Below are 18,070 nucleotides of genomic sequence, written 5' to 3'. Positions count from 1 at the left end.
TGATAACATGAAAGCTGGCCATGTTTCCAGACCCCTGTAGGCATGATTAGCGAGCCCACAAAACGTACTTTGAAAATAAACCACGGCTTTTAATTTCCACAAATCTAACAGCTCTCACCAGTTAGGAACTAGATTAGGGACTATCGTTCTGTTACGTGTGTACGCAGAGCCCTGCTGCTATCAGAGTGATGTTAGAGAGCAATTAGGGGCTGATACGGGGCTCCCCAAAGGGCTCTTTATTGTCAAAGGCCACATGTGATAGCAGAAAGCAGCAGTGGTGACAACGCTGGGAGCGAGGCCTTTTGGAGCTCAGTACAAAACCAGCTTTAAAAAATGACTTGAAAACTCATTCAGCAGCCCAGAGCTTTTAAAAAAGGGTCTCCACAAGGGTAAACTTATTTTTTAGAAAATTATTTTTTTGTGGATTTTTGTTTTTTTTTTGTGAAATCTGTTTGATGAGTTTATTTAGGTATTATTTTACAGGGCTATGTTCGTTTCAGCAGCACGTAATGGATAATGAAAATCATTCAATATCACTGCCTTTCCAGCTGCAGCTCGAGCTGAAATATTAAGCTATCATGTAACAGTGGCAACTCTCCAGGCAAGGAAAAAAATGCTTTGCACCTGTTTACAAATGTATTTAGTCATTATTCATCATTACCTTGATTCTACATCTGATCAAATACACTCGTGCCAAACTTGCTTTCCATCATGACTGTTTCACGGCTCTCTTACTACCCAGCTCAATCCTGACTTTCTAAACGGCAGGAAATCCCAAAGGCGCTTGCCATTTCATTTGCCTGCTTCAGTCCAACCTTCTGTGACTTAAGGAAATCCCTATATGCATTCATCCAACATTGCCTTGAAGATCTTCTCTGAAGCTACCCCCTGCCAGCCTACATCAGACGTACGTAAAATCCTTCTCTTAGATGTCCCTTTCCAACAGAAACTGCATCACTGGCAATCGGCATTTCCTAATGATCGCACTCCCCAGCTTCAGGAATTGACAAAAGCATCCTTTCAAGTATAAGCAAGAAGGCAAAAAACATTTTTATTGAATCATGAAGAATTTACGCAAATGCCGAGCAGCCCCACTGCCCATTTCCAGCGTTATAATTGTTCTAGGAGTTGGAGTCAGGCTGGAGTGATGTTGAAAGAGTTACACAACTTGGGAATTGAACTCAAAAGCCCAAACCAAACATGATGACAACGCTGAGTTATGTTGGAGCCATAACATGATGTAAGGAACTACTGGGAAAATTTTAAACGAATACAGTTCCTTTGCTGAACCTTGTCCAAGATGCTGATGTCACTGCTCCAACCAACAAACATGGGAGGTTATTTGAGGAACAACCAGGACCGTACGGAAAATGTATGAATTGGACTGTACAGACACTTGGACTATGCCAGTCACCGTTCAGCAGCTACAGTCAATGTGCTCTCCCTTAATTTGTCAGATCATCTTCTGCTTTTAAGGACCGTGCTCAAACACTGTGTTTTCAGAAGGACAGATCTCAAAATCACGTCTTGGCCATACATCTGCTCAAGCTGCACACTTGCGATATGCCTGCAGTCAAATTTCCTGGAGTAACAGAGTCCCTTTAGATGCAGCTGTACATCGTTTCCCCTCCTTACTGCTTTCGAAGAGCCCTAACTGCACTTCAGCAGAGCTTTTTCTTTGGTTGTTGTTTTAACCCAGGTTTCAGCAATGTGAATGGAGACTGCTCCAGCTGACCGGGGTGGGGAGGTCAGGATAGGAATCACTGCAATGGCACAGAAAATTCCCTTTGGAGATATGTGCAGATCACAGCACGAGTGAGTAGCCTTGACTCCTCGAGCGATCACCCATACAGATTCTCATCCATGTGACTGAAAGGCATTTGCACCGAATTTCGAGAAAGAAAAGGGCTGCTATTTGAAGGCTGAGGATAGCAGGGCCTCCCAATCCTTTCTATAACTTTGCCTCAACAGGTAAATGAAGTTTATTCATGAATCTCACTCTAAACAGCAATACCTGAGACCCATGGGACTGCTGTGGCTCCCAGGGAAGCAGCAGGGACTGCCTGAGCCTTAGAAGAACAGGGCTTTCGTGTGCTCCTTGTTATTTGATAGCTCGTCTTAATATAGTTAGAAGAGTCTGAAGCATATGAGGGTTGCCTTTATCAACACAGGACTGATAAAGCCTATTTTATGGAGCAGGTGCAAAGACATGGAGGGTACGAAAAAATACCCAACAAATAGGGAATAACGAAAACAATTCAGTTTTCTTTACATTAAACAGTAAAAAGCTTTTCACACAGGGAGTGGAAATTTAACAAGGTTCAGATTTTGAGAGGATAGGATTAACAGAAGATAAATGCTGGAAGTCCAGAACTACATTTTACAGAAACTTGTGAATAGATACAAGTCTTCTTGTATGGGATATGAAAATATCTCCACCAGCTCCTTTCCGTATCATCTCTCCTAGCTGAAGCAATAGCCCTAGAAGGCAACATTAGCTTAAAATTCCCAGTAGTGGGCAGAGGGTTTCCCAGCACAAGCCCAATGATGTAAGAACAGGCTGAGAAGATGATGACAAACTTTCCCATAAATATTTCCTTTAGGGAAAGAGCAAAAGGAGATGACAGCAGTGCTAAAAATGGCTCTGGTGCCAGCACAGCCAACGAAGACAAGGACAGGACTACTCAGGAGACGATCAGCTCCGAAGGTGACGCAGCCCATAATGTGCTTTCCAGGGGGAAGCATGAAATCTTGCAAAAGTGAGTTGGGAGGACAAGACAACGTGTTGGAAGCTACTTATCTTCAGGTCTCCAGCTACAGAGAAACTGGAAAGAGAAACAGAAAACTGGAGGTCTCAGAGGAGCACGTAGAGGATAAACTTCATTTTATTAATGTACATCTTTAAAATCAAGGGTAAATTTAGATGACTGTGCAGTCAGTTAAGGAAAGAAAAAGGAGAGATACTCTCAAGGAGAAAGAATGCTGGGGTAACTTTGGGCAAAGGGATGAAGCAGTGGTAAAATCCACTTGACATCACTAAGTGTGTGATGAGATCTGAAGAGCATGACTTCTCTTTAAGACAAGGCAAGAGATCTGGTTTCCACAGAAAGCTACAAAAAGTAAGTTAAATATGAGAAAATGTTGAGGAAGTCATATGTACAGCTCACCATTTTTATAAACATATAAAAGGAAGAAAATAAAATCCCAGCTCCCTCAGTGCTTCATAGTGTGCAAAGTTACTGCAAAAGCAGCAGGAGATAACCCTGAGTGAGAACATCTCCGGATGAGCAAGTCTCTCCAGGTGATTTCTAAGTCCACAAACCCCATCAGAGCAAACACCAGAAGAAGGTCCACAATAAAACAATTACACGTCTAGTTTTGCTCCGGGGCATGTGCTACCCATATGGCTGCAGCTGACACCCCTTCACCACTCATACGCTTCATTGGAGGTCACGCATTGACTTTGGGCTGGAAATTGGGGAAAAAAGCCTCCTGAGCTTGGGCTCCAACGTGCACAAGAGCCGACAGAACCGCGTGGGGGACAGGGAGGCTGCAGACCGGCTGCGCACGGCGCCCCGGCTCCTACTTCTGCTGTTGGCCGCTGCTTGCCCTCAGTGGAAAGCTAAAACTGGAGAGTGGGAAGAAACAGGAAGGTTTTGCATTATGCTGTTATTTGCAGTGCCAGCAACAGCCAAAACAGATTAGTCGGTGTCCAAATTCAAGAGCACGTGCTTCAGAGCCAGCTTCCCAGTTGTTCACCATTTATCTACCCCTCATCTCCTCCTGAGATAGCGTTAACTATTTCTAAGCTTGAGCAAGTCACCCTCAAGTTATTTATCTCAATTTCAGCCAAAGGGAGTATTCCTGGCATGGCTGCTTTCCTCAAGAGTGCAACCAATTTTTAGTGTTAACATCCACCTGTCTCCACAGCCAATTTCACAAAATGGTTGTAAAAAAAAAAAAAAAAAAAAAAAAAAAGGAATTTAGAGCAGTCATTAACGACAGCATCCCACGATGATGAAGTTTTAGAGTACGAACTGCTAGGGTTTTGTTCCAATGAATGACAATAAGAGTCCACTCCTCCACGTGGAATATACAATCTCCAAAATACAAAGAGGTTGGGGCTCTGAGGAAAAAAATGTTTTAAAGCTTTTCTCTTTCATATATTTTTTTTTTTAATTTCTAAAGAATATTTCTCACATTGACTAGTATTGAAAACTATTTTCGCCCCAATGCTTAAATCCATTGGACTGAATTTTGCAGACATTTTAGGATATTTCATTAGTAGACTGTCTCTTGAATTACATGCATCGCAGAAGTGGTATTGAGAGGGGAGTGCTGGAGACAAGCAGGAAAGAGGTATAATGATGTAAGTAATGGGACAGAGGGGAGAAATGGCAAAAACTTGTTGGGAACAGAAAAAAAGCTGAACTTCTTCTTTCAACTTCAGATCTAAGACTTAAATTGAATTTATAGTTCAACAAAAAGGCATTTCTAATTTAAATTTGCTCATTATAGCAGTGAATGCTGGGGGGAAGGAAGCTGTAGATAGAGGGGTAGGGAAAAGGAGGTTGTGGGTAAGGAAAAGAAAGAACAAGAGAAGGAGAAAGCCATGCATGGGCAGAAAAGAAAAAACACACTCTCTTTCTGGAGAGAGAGGTTGCAATGGACAAAAGAAACAGCAGAACAAACAACAAAGGAGAGAATTTACTGGAGAAGAAGGAAGTCGTATAGTTGGAAAAGAAAAAAAAGGCATGAACACAGTGACTATTTGCTGAACTTGCTGAGGGAAAACAAAATCAGAATTAAGAAGAACTCAAACATGGCTAAATCTAATGTGTTACTGATACTAATTCCTGACAAAATATATGGTACTTAGACTAAAGGAAAATGGACGCTCAAAAAGTTACACCAGTGTCAGGTAGAGAAAGAGGATAGAAACCAAGAAAAGTGAGAAAATCCAACAGGTACACAAAATTATGGGGTATGTACCTCCACCATATCTGGTTACGAATCATCTTCTATTTAAATAAGCCCTTCACTGCCTTATTCCATCAGATTTGTTTTATCAAATAATTTAAGGTAAAGGTTCCTACAGTATTGGAGTGCTTGGATTTTTTTTTTTTTTTTTGACCAGAAGGATCTAGGAATTTGTGTCTCGTCTTGGAAACAGAAGCTAGTAAAAATATAAAAGGATGCTGGGGATGCTGAGTTGTCAAAGCTCAGACAAATGAAATACAAGGATGTCAGATGCAGCGAAGGATGCTCAGAAGACACAGATGACTTTGAAGTTTGATGGCAACAGAGTAATCTTATAGTGGTGATCTTGTAACAGGCATAAGTAAATCTATTCGGAGATTATCACTATGAGTTAATCTATTTCCATCTACTTATACAAACTTATTAAAAATAACAGGTTTCTTTTTGCAATAGAATAACAACTAAGTGTATCTTGAAACTGCCCTGGTAACATTAAATATTTAAATTACCACAAGAGAAATGTTTCACAGCACAGTCATATTTTGTGCAAATATTTACCATTATATATTGCAACTAGAGAAGCAAATTCTCAAAGGTCGCAATACTAAAACTGCTTAAAACTAGAAAACAAACATTGAAATGGCAAACTGCTTCTAAATAAGAACAAACTGATCACAGGCAAGTGAACTAAGCTTCCTCTTTGACGTTAAAATCTATTAAACCCATACTGAGTGCGTTTACAAAGGTATAACTAAACATCTGGTTATGCAGTCAGCACAGGCTGCTTTCTAAGCAACCAGTGGTAGACCACATTGAGCTAAATTCTGTGTCAAATATTGAAGTCAATTTCTTTCCTTTCTTTCATAGCTCAAAGAGAAAGGTATGTTCATATTAGTGTGGTTTTTCACTTAACGCTAGGAAAGCTGTTGCAAGGAAATTTTCTGCTTCAAGCTTGCAGATTCATTGTGTCATAGCAGATTTTTTATTATTGTGATAATTTTACAGAATGAGGTTGTTTCTATTTTTTCTTCAGTTTGTCGGTTCTGTTTGTTTGCTTGTTTTGCATTTTAAACCTTCCCCAGAAGCACCAGAGATCAAGTGACTGATGCAGGAGCCAAGACTTAGAGGTCCAGACTGACCGAGGAGGTAGGGCTCAGGATGCCCTCAGGAGCTCAATTAGTGTGTCGTATTTGCTAGCGTAGAGTCATACATCCATTTTTGTGATCCAGCACTGGCAATACCTTTCCTGTGCCATGGGAAAAATCACCTGCAAAACCTTCAGCTTTCCCATACACATACACAACATACCAGGCCTCTTCTGCCTTCTGAACTGATGGTTCAGCTTATTCAGGTTGCTGTCTGGACAAAGGCTTCCTCTGCAGCACAGGTAGGCTTGGCAGGAGTCACTCCAGGAGCGAAGGGAAGACAGAAACTAACTTTAAATACGTGCAAAAACGTTCCCTAGCATCACCATTTGTATTACAAACGTGTTAAAGCAAATCCTGTTTAGAGGACGCTGAATTTGAAGTCTCTGTATTTAGCATGTAATGATTACCTTGCTCTTCTGCTAAAAATTGAGCACTAACTCCACATCTGTCTGCTTAGAGGCAACATGGACATTCATAGCAGTCTACTTCCAATTAGTTTGTAATCACATATTTTAAATTAACACTGATTTTACAATAAAGGGCATTTCTAGTGTAAGAAGATTGTAAAAAAAAAAAAAATTTAAAACATGAGCGTTTGGACGATACTCTGAAGGTTAGAAGAGAATCCCTAAGCAGAAGATGTATTACATGGATGAGCTTCAGTTGAGGCAAAACTCACATTTGCCTTGCTACATAGTCTGTATTCTTCCTATCTTATAACAAAACCTTATGAGAAACCTTCCTATAACCTAGTTTTAGCCCGGTCTACCTAAAAGCCTCTGAAAAGAGGCTGAAGAAGGGATTGAAACAGTTGTTGACCCGCTGTTGGTCACTCTAGGTCTGTTGCACATGGTTTGCGTGCATTCGAGGCTGAGATGAACCTAGTACACTTTAAAACGCAGGTAATTTAAAGTAAAAATAAGCATCATAAATGATAGCCCATCCAAGGGGATCTTCACATGGTCGCTCTACCCGTCACCCGCCGCGAGTCCCTCCGGGATGAGCCGCAACAACTGCTGCGCGGCGCATGGCAGCGGGGAGGAAGTGAGGAATACCAGCACGTCGAATCGCAATTGCAGGGGGAATTTAGGTAGGAAGAATGTAATTACCCACTTTGGAGCCTGGCCAGACCACGGGGGTTAACATCTTATAAAGAGCCCTATGAGAATTTTAACAGCCCCTCACGGTCAGGACCGCCGATTTATATTTGCTTTCAGGAGCGAGGTTAACAGCGCTGCTCAGCCGCTTTCTGCAGGAAGCAGGGAGAAATTAACTTCTGCTCGTTCCCTGCACTTCCCACCTACCTCCTAAGCAGATTCATACTCCTTAGCCTGCAATAGCTGATGAGAATGCAGCAGAAGGCAGCGTGATTGAAAGCTGCAGTGAATCGGAGCAGCTCTCACTGAGCCTTCAAAATCTCTACGGGAAGAAAGTGTTTCCTGCCCCATTAAGCCCTCAGTCCTTGTAATGAAAGCTTTCGAGATCATCTCAGCAGGTGTAGCGATAAATATTTGTGAAGATGCACAGGGAGGAAGATGCACAGTGTTAACACCAGAAAGAGCTGCTCTCTCTCCAAGAGCAACCACTTGGAAGGAGCAGGAACCTAAAGCATGTGCACACATCAGCTCCCTTCATATAGGAAGCGAGTAATCATCACAGATTAAAATGTAAACATAGAGCTTGTGTTAGCAAATAAGCAGGTCTGTGCAGTTCAATTCTGTTTGCTCAAGTAAGCCTGAAAGTTAAAAGCAACAATGAAAGTAGGAAAGACGAGCAGGTAGGAAGAAATAAAAGCATGCAGCTGGTCTTTTTTTTTTTTTTTCTCTCCCCACTGTCACCTTTAAGCAATAAAAAAAATGCAGACTTGCTTCCAAGTTTCCCTCCTCCAAAATAAAATATCAAGTGAGGCCATAACGGAGCACGGCTTTTCACTACCATTGAGCTGAAAGCATTTGGAGCAAATTCCAAGAGACTGCCAAATACTCTTTGAAATTGTTTACATTATGTATCCATACCCCACAGAAGTATCTTATTTCTTCAACTAGGTTACACACAATTTAGAGGTATTTAACTTCTTTACCATAGACTAAATGTAATCATCGCAGATATTTTTATGCTGTTGCTTTGAAATTGCTGAATGTCTGCAGGGGTGCATTTTATTTGCCTTCAGCTAATTTGTTGTGTTCGCATCAGACATAAATAATAAAAAATATCACGGCATCATTCCAGGTGATTTTCTCTTAGAAACCCTTGTGTCCTCTTATAATCAGGATTACTTATTATTATGGAAGACACCGGAGAAAGACGAAACAAGAAGAGGCTTCAAATCAAGCCAAGTGGAGCATTTGGGGCTGTAAATATCCCTCGGTGATAGCAGAGCTGCTGGATATCACACTGACAACGCTACTGCTGCAGGAGCTTTGTGATTTATGCCAATGAGAAAAGCCACCTTGACGAGCAGAAAACAAAGGACAGACCAGCTCAGTGTTGCTGCAGATTTTGAACATTAGGTTTAAGTTTCACAGGAAATACCGAAGACCAGTGGTTACAGGAATCTCGCAGTGCTGAACATAGCTGGGAGGCTTCACTGGAGAGACGTCAGTCAGAGGCACAAATCACTTACGAGTGATTTGTACCACACAGTTGTAGCCCAGGTCTCATCAGCTCTCCTCTGTCCTCTGTTGAAGATGGGACAGTTTCTGCTTTGTCAGAGGGTTCACAGAGCAGTGCCTGAATTCCAAGGGCACCCTTGAATAGGCACATAATAATTCAGCCTCTCCCGTCAGACCAGCTTGCAAGGGTACTCTGTAGCACAGCAGCTATCAGAGTGAGCTTGCCTTTATGTTTAAACAGGTCTTGGCACTGGATTGCAATGACCCTCTCCTCCTCCCTAAACAGTTCTCATACAATTTTCAAGAGCTAAACAAGTGTTTAGGAGTTCATTTCTTCACTGACTTTCAGAATTAATTGAGCTCTTCTCGGTCCCCAAGAACCTACAAGTACTCATTCCCTACTGATTCAAAGTCGTAAGGAACATATGAGCTCTGATTTCGAACCTGTGGCCTTTCCACATTCCAAGATAACCAAAACCGATGGTGTAAGATCTCTGAAAGGCCACAGAAGGCAAAAGTTTTAATCAACACTTAAATGTTTTAAAATTACTCTGAGTGAAACGAATGTACAGAACAAACTAGTGCTCACTCGCAGTAATGAGCACACTTGCACTTGACTGATTATCGTGTCTTGAAAGGATTTGCTTGGCACTATCAGAAAGGTCTCCAACTCTGATGCTCATCTTTCATTTCACCTCGACTATGGAAAACTGGATAGGTCATAAGCCCAAAAAAATGAACGGAAGATTCATTGCTGACCCAAGAGTCAGTCTGGAATGCTGGAGACTGGCTATGCTCAGTATGACTTCTGGTTAAAGTGCTGTCAAGGTCTTTATGCTTTTGGCCTAAGCTGCATTTCCTTTTGATCCATACAAAGCATATTTTGTACCTGTGAGCTCACACTTCATGAGCTTGTGCCTTGTTACAGAGCTGCCCTGCTGGAAGCTCTGAATTCATTCTGCTCCAGAAACTGGTCTGAGTAGGTCACTTCCAGAGGTAAGCCTGTCCTTTAGATCGTATAAAGAATGGGTCTCAAGTTAAAATAAATATGGACAGTACCTGAGTTTATGTGGAGATCGTGTAACTTGCTGGCAAATACAAGCCAGCAGTACGAACTTGACAAGTGGATATATTCCTATATTAAAAAAAATAAAAACATCAGCAAATGACCACGTCCATAAATTGATCTCATGCTTCAACTTTTTACTTAACTTAGCACTTCAACTTAACTAAGTCCTTTCCTTGTGATTACAACATATAGCTCTTAACCTATATTCATGCCTCACCTTGAGCACAGAAAATGCTACACATGTAAATAAAGTGCTACAGGTATACAAAATACTTAAGGACAGAAAATTAAAGAAAAAAACCCTATTCAGATAGCTCTGAATTGGATTTAGGACAACTTTTACTTAGTCTTCCAAGCAGAAGTCAGCAATTAAGTGTTCCTATAAAAATGCATGATGATAAACACATAAACAAAGCATGTGATCAGAAAATGTTGGTACTAACTGTCTAGCTGAAGAGCCTTAGGCTGCAGAGATGTCTATGCTGCTGAAACACAAGCAATGTCTTTTTCGAACAACAACAACAAAAACACTTGTGTAATTTGCAGGGTCAGCACTGATAATTTAAAGCAAGACCATGGCACATTGAGGACCTTATCTGCATTTCTCTAAATACACACTACCATAGAGATGCTGCACACTATGGCATATAGAAACAATAATTAAACAACGTGGACAACTCCGTTATTTGCTATGACACCTTAAAAAAATAAAATAAATAACAGCAGCCTTTAGGTTTAATACAAGGTGGTGAAGAACAAGGAATGCATTTTGCCCCATTGGTTAGAGAGAACAAAAGTGGCCATGTATCGTAACACCTGGGAAAAGTCAGGGCATGCACAGCTGGCTGCGAGCTGGTCACACATTCCTGAGGTTACAATTACAGGCAGTGTTCTCAAACCAGCCCCACTGACAAGCAGTTGCAGATGGCCACAACGCTTATGTATGGAAATAGCTTTACTCAGCAAAATCTTAGAAAAATAACATATCAATAGAAACACTTGTATATGTAGATGTAGCATTTTCTCAGTGATGTTTTCCTCAGCTAGCCCACAGGTCATGTAATATAAACTGAAAACAGGAAATCTTTTGTGTTGCACATCCTATATATCATTCGGTACCAGAGTATCATTTTCTCCCGCGAGTAGACTTCCAGTGCAGTTAAGGCAGGGAAACACTATCGGCGTGGTAGGTTCTGTTCCCAGATCTGCCAGCAGCCAGCTACGTGGCCAGTCCTCTTCTTAACACGCCAGCTTAATGACGGGGCAAAAGGGCGTGATACCGCTCCCCTTTCTGCACACAACTTCGTGCCTCAGTCATTTGGACGAGCAGCACTGAGTACCCTGAAGTGTTCTTTTATAATCTCCGTAAGTAACATGAGAAAAAAAGCCTACTTACGCTTTCCCTCATCAGTAAAGCCGTTTAAAACAACACTACACAAAAAAAGGTCTCCAACATGTACTGAAATGATCAAAACTCAAACATGGTAAAACCTGAAAGATGTCCTGCTGAGATATGATAATATAAAGAGAATGTTTTCCCTATTTACAAAACGATCCTTGCAGGATGCTTCTTCAGTAAGATGACCAGGGGATCACACGACCAGGTGACATTTTTATCTGATGCTGAAGTACGGACATTTTTTTTATAGAAGAAAGGACAACAGCTGGTATTCTGTTAAAATAGAGGAGGGAAAAGATATTTAAGAGCAACACATACTTTGAATTCTAGGTCTTCAAACTCCCCAGTGTTTGACAAAATCTATAGCAGAAGCAATCTAGGAGAAATTATTGAACTTCTCACCACTGGGGCCAGAGCCAGCAATCGTGGCAGAAACATCAACTGAAATTTCAACTAGGACACTGGTGTCTATTTGTGCCGCTTAATAAATCTAATTTTCATGACAAAAGAATGGCCATCTTTTCCAGAACAGAATATACAAAAATGGCATCATCTAAATGCAATCATAAATATTTTAATTGCAGAATTCTCTCTCTAGAACCACAGAAAAACAAACGTACAAGACCATTGCTCATATCTGCTGTCCCTGAGCAAGAGCCCTGTTGCTGTGATTAGTACAGCCTAACAGATGAACATCTTCATGCACATGATCAACAAGGCCAAAAGGTCACTATGGTTTTAATTTCCTATAAAACTCATATCTTAACTAGACTTCGCATACATTTTTCAGATAGTACACATACCTTGAAGTCAGCAAATAACAAAGTTAGATTAAAAATCACTCGGTGTAAACTCCTATTCATAATTTTGATCCCAAACAGCCCCAAGCAGAGCAAACTTCTCCAGAACTTCCAGCTTTTGGGCCCTACACAGGGCTCCTTGGTACAGAGACAGCCTCTGTGAAGGAGAGATTTCACCAGGGTAAAGAGCACAGGACTGAACCTTTGTACAGCTGTAATCATACAATTCCCCCCTTACTACTGTTGTTTCACACCAAGCTTATTATCCTTTCATTTACAGATCTTTTTAATAATTAGTTTAAATTTGACTCCCAGGTTTGGAGGTTAATAATAGTGAGCTAGTCAAAGTGTCCTGAGTTTGTTGTGAGATAAATTTGAACTCGTATATCCCCTTCTGTATATAGAGATTTTCAAAGATAATTTTATTCAGCTTGTAACTACCAGCACAAATGCTGATTCTAAATATATCTGCTGAACTCCAAATGACTTCTGTTTATAGAAATAGGACATAACAAGCTATTAAATCTTCCTTACAACAAATTGTCCTATGCCAAAATACTTGCTCCAGATTTTTGAGCTATGGTTTAAAGACTTGGACTGACAACCAGAAGAAAAGTTGTAAGATAGCTGTTATTGCAGTGTATTTCGTCACTGAAGTCCTTCTTTAGAATATTAGAATAATTTGATTTTAGTTTTAATTCTGCATTCTCACAGGTTTAAAAATATATATATCTTTAAATGGTGCTTGGAACCTCCATTAAATGACTTAAGAATTCAGCATGACACATTTTTTCTATATAGCATCCAAGTAAATGCACAAGAAACAGAACACAATAGCAACAACAACAACAAAAATCCTGCATACTTTTGGTGACTCTTAGTACTAAACAGAAGTTATAGAGTCCTGAGGACTCCACCACTTACTTTTTTTCCCTCTCTCCTCTACAGCTCCAACCAGCTCAACAAAAATGGAGCTGTTTCTTCAGGTTCCAAAACCTAGAAGTGGTTAGTAACTATTAACAGGTTCTTATTCTAAATTACACACACCTAAACTGTCAGAGAACAACAGAAAATTTGATTAAGTAAGAGTCAAACTCTGTCTGGTTGAAGTGAAGAGGAACAGAAATAACACAGCGTGTTGCTTTGAAATAATCTATTTGTCACTAGGCAGTTTGGGCCAGAAGTTTGACAAGAATCATACTTAAATCTACTCCTCACAGCTGAAACCATTTGCCTTTCAACAACTACTTTGTACGAAATAAACTTTTTTCTTTTTCCTGAAAGGATTTTCTTTTGATTTCTCCTGAAGTGAGAAGACAGGACTTTTTTTTTTTTAAAAAAAAAAAAAAAAAAAACAGAAAAAAAAACTACTTAATGAATACAAGAGGGTTCCTCATTCCCCCTTCTTTTCAATTTAAGACAATAAATTCTCTTCTCTTTTGCAAGGAATGGTCCCTCTCACTCATATAGTGGAAACAGTACCATGCTAACGAGAACAAGCAAAGAAACAACCCCTTTATTATTTTACATCCACTTATATAATTATACCTGACTCAGCGTCCTTAAAATCCTCCAGAAATAAGGTAAAACCTTAATTTTCTTACCACAAAATGAATGCTCCTATACAAAGTCTTTATACAGAGGTCAAAATGGTCACTCCTTGTGAATATTCTAATTTAAACAGGCATTTTAAGTGTTGAAGCACAAAATATCGGTGATGTAAAATATCTAAAAAATGTAATGATTCAATTAATGCTGAGTTACTCCACGCATGAATGAACAATTTGACCTGGGCTTGAATACAGTATTTTAATAATGCAGCTGCCATATTCATTGGTCTCTACATTTCCTGAAAACTAATCTGCCAAATAAGTTATACAGTATTAATCTTCTATGCTTCCGTTCTTGGAGTGCTGAGTTAGTAATGCTCCACAATTGCACGTCATGTCACTGAAATGCTACATTTAAAAATAAATAAATAAATAGCCTTTACAGATATTATAACTCTAACACATCTTAGGTTGAGGAACTACAACTACCACATTTGAGGATCTGCGTGTGAAGTACTGGCTTCCAGGTAACTTCAGGTCAATTTAGGCATTAATTTTTTAAACACCTTTATTCATTCATTCATTCATTTATTTATTTTTCCTCCAAGAGGCTGTCAGAACCATAGCTGTCTGTCAGAACCATAGCTGTTCTGTACTTCAAACCCTTAGTAATGTGATGTCTGTCATATGGTGTACAGAAAACAAATGAACTAGGGTTAAAGCTATTTTCATATACAACAAAAATTTCCACGTGCTACGTAAGAGCCTTGCTTTTACCATCTTATTGGTGCTATTCCAACCTGCAGTCACGTGAAGCGTTGGATCTAACAGAGCATGCTCTGACAAAGCTGTGCCTGTAATACCAAGCAAGGACTTGTAGAGTTCAGATGAAAGCTGTGCTAGCCTGGGCCCTCAAGAGCAATTGTTTTCTTCTCCTATAAATATAGCTTGTTTCATTTCATGAAGAAATTACAAAGACAGAAATAACCCTTGAGCAAAACCAAATTCAGTATTGCTTTGGCAGAGTAATTCAACCCAGTGCAATCATAAGGAAAATTACTGATGTGCAAAAGGACTCATGATTGACAAAGGACTACAATAATGTTGGACGAACATTTACAATTTCAGATACATAAATGACTAAAAAACCCCTAAGAATTCTCTAAGTGCAGATGACAACAGCATTACGGTTAATATCTAATCACCAGATTGTGAGAATGTTCAGTAGTGGGGGACAGGATTAACATATTGCTTTAAAACATTCCATTACTTTCTGCATCTGTTTACTGATAATAAAAGAAACAGCTGTTCTAAATGTAACATTAACAGGTGTAAACCATTCATTTGAGATTTTAAAACAATAATTCTCATCCATTTCCTCTTTAGCTATTTTGAAATGTCATTATGAACACCCCTCCTATTAGCTTACACAATTAACTTGTAATTGTTTAACCTCTTCTCATGTCCGCCAAACATATACATGTGGAGTTAGCTTCCTTCTCATTTTGTGCAAAAGGCTCTGTTCTTATGCAGCGCACATCCTGAACTAATTCACCAGATGTGTTCCATAAAATGTTTGGTCACACTATTCAGCAGCTTTCCTTTAACAACTGTTCTATATCAAATTTACTGTAAAAAAGCATCATAATTATGAAGTAACACTGTATCAAATTCACAGACCTAATATCTCGCTATGTGTAGTTAAACTATGAATGATAATTGAGCTTGAAATTGTATATTTACTTTAAATAAGTCCTCCAAATCATCTGCAACAATGTGTGCTTAATTCGAAACCATTAACAAAAGATTTAACATTTCCACATTTATACTCTCCATAATTTTAGATATGATACTCCATAGTTGAGAGAGAAAGAAAATAAAAGCCAATTCTGGTAGTTTTCCAGTTGGAAAATGTACCTTAAGTTTCTTATAATGGTTAACCCAACCTGCTAAATGCTGGGCATAAAAGGAAAAATAATAATAATAATAATAATGATAAATAAATAAATAAATATAAATAAATCAAGAATCCTTCAATATTGCAGCCAGAAAAAATAATTCAGAGATACAGGTTTGTTTAAGAAACACAAACACACAAAACTTTACAAAACCAAAACCAGACTTATCTATGAAAGACGAAAGCTATGAAGACCAAATGTTACAACACTTTCCCAAAAAAGTAAACAAATGAAAATATATTAAAAAAAAAAAAAACCTGCTCTTTAATGTTTACTTTTATTAAAGTAATACCAATATGCAAGTAAAAAAGAAATGGAATTAAACCACTTGCATAAGTTGTGACTGCGGAATTATCAGTTTTGTAACTGAGATGTTGCTTGAAGGTGTTGATTCTATTGCTAAATATTTTAAATATTCCATATTAAAATACAGAAATATAGACGAGCAGCCCAGTTTAACAACATACATCATAGAATTTACTGCTGCCAATGACTTGCTAAGCGTTCCTGAAATAAGTTAAACATTCCTCTGTTTTTGCTATTATTCTCTGAACTGCTACTATTCATACTGAAGGAAGAAAGAAATCCATGGAAATACTCCAAATCCCTTCACACACGCTTCTTTACCAAGGGGAAACGGAAACTTCACTATTAAGATTCTTAATACATTTAGAAAAGAAACATGTAAAAGATGTTACCTTCATTGCATGCTTATGTATATATGCAGGGAAAATCATTCTTTCTTCAATGAGATTTTCCTGTATTAAAAAAGAAAATTGATATTCAATGGCTTCATATTTAAGGAATATGCAACTTTTCAGAATTTGGAGAAGGTGAGACGCTCAAGCTGTAAATGCACCACCACTGCTGCTCAAAGCACACAATCATGTGGAAAAAAAAATTAAAAAAAAGGTGAATCTACACACAGACAGAAGTTTTTGTTTGTTTGTTTTAAACTACTATTACTAGAGCATATTTTAGCCTGAAAAGCCCTAAATTATCACACAAGGACCACTGCTACCTGCACTAAGCTTATTTTGGGAAGGGGAGAAACAATGCACCATGAAAAGTTTCACAAGCAGTAACATTTCGACATGCTGGTGGCTGAAAGGAAGGCACAATGCTCACTCATAGTCAGCCTTAGACCTGCCAGCTGATCGTTTTATTTATCAAATTTGCACAAGAAACAAAATACCAGCAGAGGGCAGCGCAAATACTTCAAGTCCAGCAAGATGCCCAGAGCTGGTCATCTGCCCACTCCACGCCATCACCTCACAGGCCTGCCTCTGGCCTTTCCTCTAAAGGAAGAGGCCTAGCACAACAATAACTATGTCTATTCGTTGTTTCACATAAAAAGATGAAGAGTTTTGCTTTATTTCAAAGAGCAAATGCCACATACCTGTAGGCAGAAGACATGTAGCCCGCACACGCTCTGAGGAGAGCCTGGTGGGATTTGTCACTTCATGAAAGGTCTGAGTGACACCAGGCATGGATGTAATGACAATATGTTGCTGGGCCTTTCTTTGTGGGAGCCATTACACCAAGCACACCATTTTGGCTTCCTTTAAACCACCAAAAGCCATCTAAACCCACCCCCCACACCCATCAGCAAGTTCAGTGCCAGAACAACTCAGCTTTAACTCACATGCCCATAACCACAAGCACTAAGGAGAGGAGGTGCCCAGACTTGCTCCCCAAAGCCATCCTGCCAGCACCCAGCCTCAGCACAGCCCTCAGAAAACAAACTATACACTCACCTACCTAAGGGAAATGAGAAGGGGCAGCCTCTGTGGCAGCGGACAGCCAGCCAGGCCTGAAAGGCAAGAGGGAAGCCCCAGGGCCTAAGGGCTTGGCCTAACGCACCTGCCCTGACAGAAGTCCCTGGTGCTAATTTGCTGCCATGGCAACTGAGAGCAACTTGGCACCTGTGTGAAATATCATAAATCCCAATTTACCATTCCCCCCCCCCCCTTTTTTTTAAACTCAGGCGAGTTGATGGATAACGATTGAACACTTTTTTCCTCTGGAACTACTTTTTCCTCTGAAACTTGTCTCATCAAAGATACTAGTAGCTGGTCCAAAGTAAACAGTTTATTTTTTGGTAAATAAATATCAATCTCATTAACTACTATATATTACATCAATTACCCTTCCCAGCTGACTAAAGTTGGCATACATATTAAGTTCTACCAGACTTAATTTGGTGATCCATTCTCCCAATTCTCTTTGGCATTTCTGTTAGGGCTACTCTATGAACTCTAAACAGTTTATATACAAACTTAAATAAACAAAGTATAACCTTCTGTATCCACTGACACCCTGGGATCCTGTTTCCCCCCTAGAGCCAAGTGTCACATCTCCTTCCTGTGTCTCCATGCACCTACTCTCTAAAAATCTGCACTGACTGACATTTACAGCCAACATGTGCCCAACTTTCCAGTCACGATCTCATCCTGTGCTTCTCTCACGGGCACAAAATCCCTCCATAAATTCATCCCAACACATCAAAATCTGTTGAAACCTTTAGCAGCTGGGTAGCATACTGCCTGGACCC

General features: G+C 39.6%; 1 long non-coding RNA gene across 5 annotated transcripts in view; it reads right to left on the bottom strand.

Annotated features, from left to right (window-relative positions):
- The window catches only part of LOC137858571 (uncharacterized), a 31,178-nt gene extending 13,723 nt beyond the window's left edge, over window positions 1-17,455 (bottom strand). Inside the window, exons 1-5 of one of the 5 annotated variants that reach the window (XR_011097852.1) lie at window positions 16,916-17,166; window positions 16,215-16,274; window positions 12,929-13,004; window positions 12,012-12,163; window positions 9,923-11,481 (exon numbers count right to left, since the gene is read on the bottom strand). This is a non-coding gene — a long non-coding RNA (uncharacterized lncRNA). Of the gene's footprint in view, window positions 1-9,922; window positions 11,482-12,011; window positions 12,164-12,928; window positions 13,005-16,214; window positions 16,275-16,915; window positions 17,167-17,273 lie in introns of those variants that run through there. The other 4 variants (XR_011097850.1, XR_011097848.1, XR_011097851.1 and 1 more) reach the window with 4 other exon arrangements.
- Window positions 17,456-18,070: the final 615 nt, after the last annotated feature.

The sequence above is a fragment of the Anas acuta genome, chromosome 6, assembly GCF_963932015.1.
Source record: "Anas acuta chromosome 6, bAnaAcu1.1, whole genome shotgun sequence".
NCBI classification, from domain to species: Eukaryota; Metazoa; Chordata; class Aves; order Anseriformes; family Anatidae; genus Anas; species Anas acuta.
Note: the sequence above shows the minus strand (reverse complement) of the source record. Positions and strands in the feature narration are given on the sequence as shown.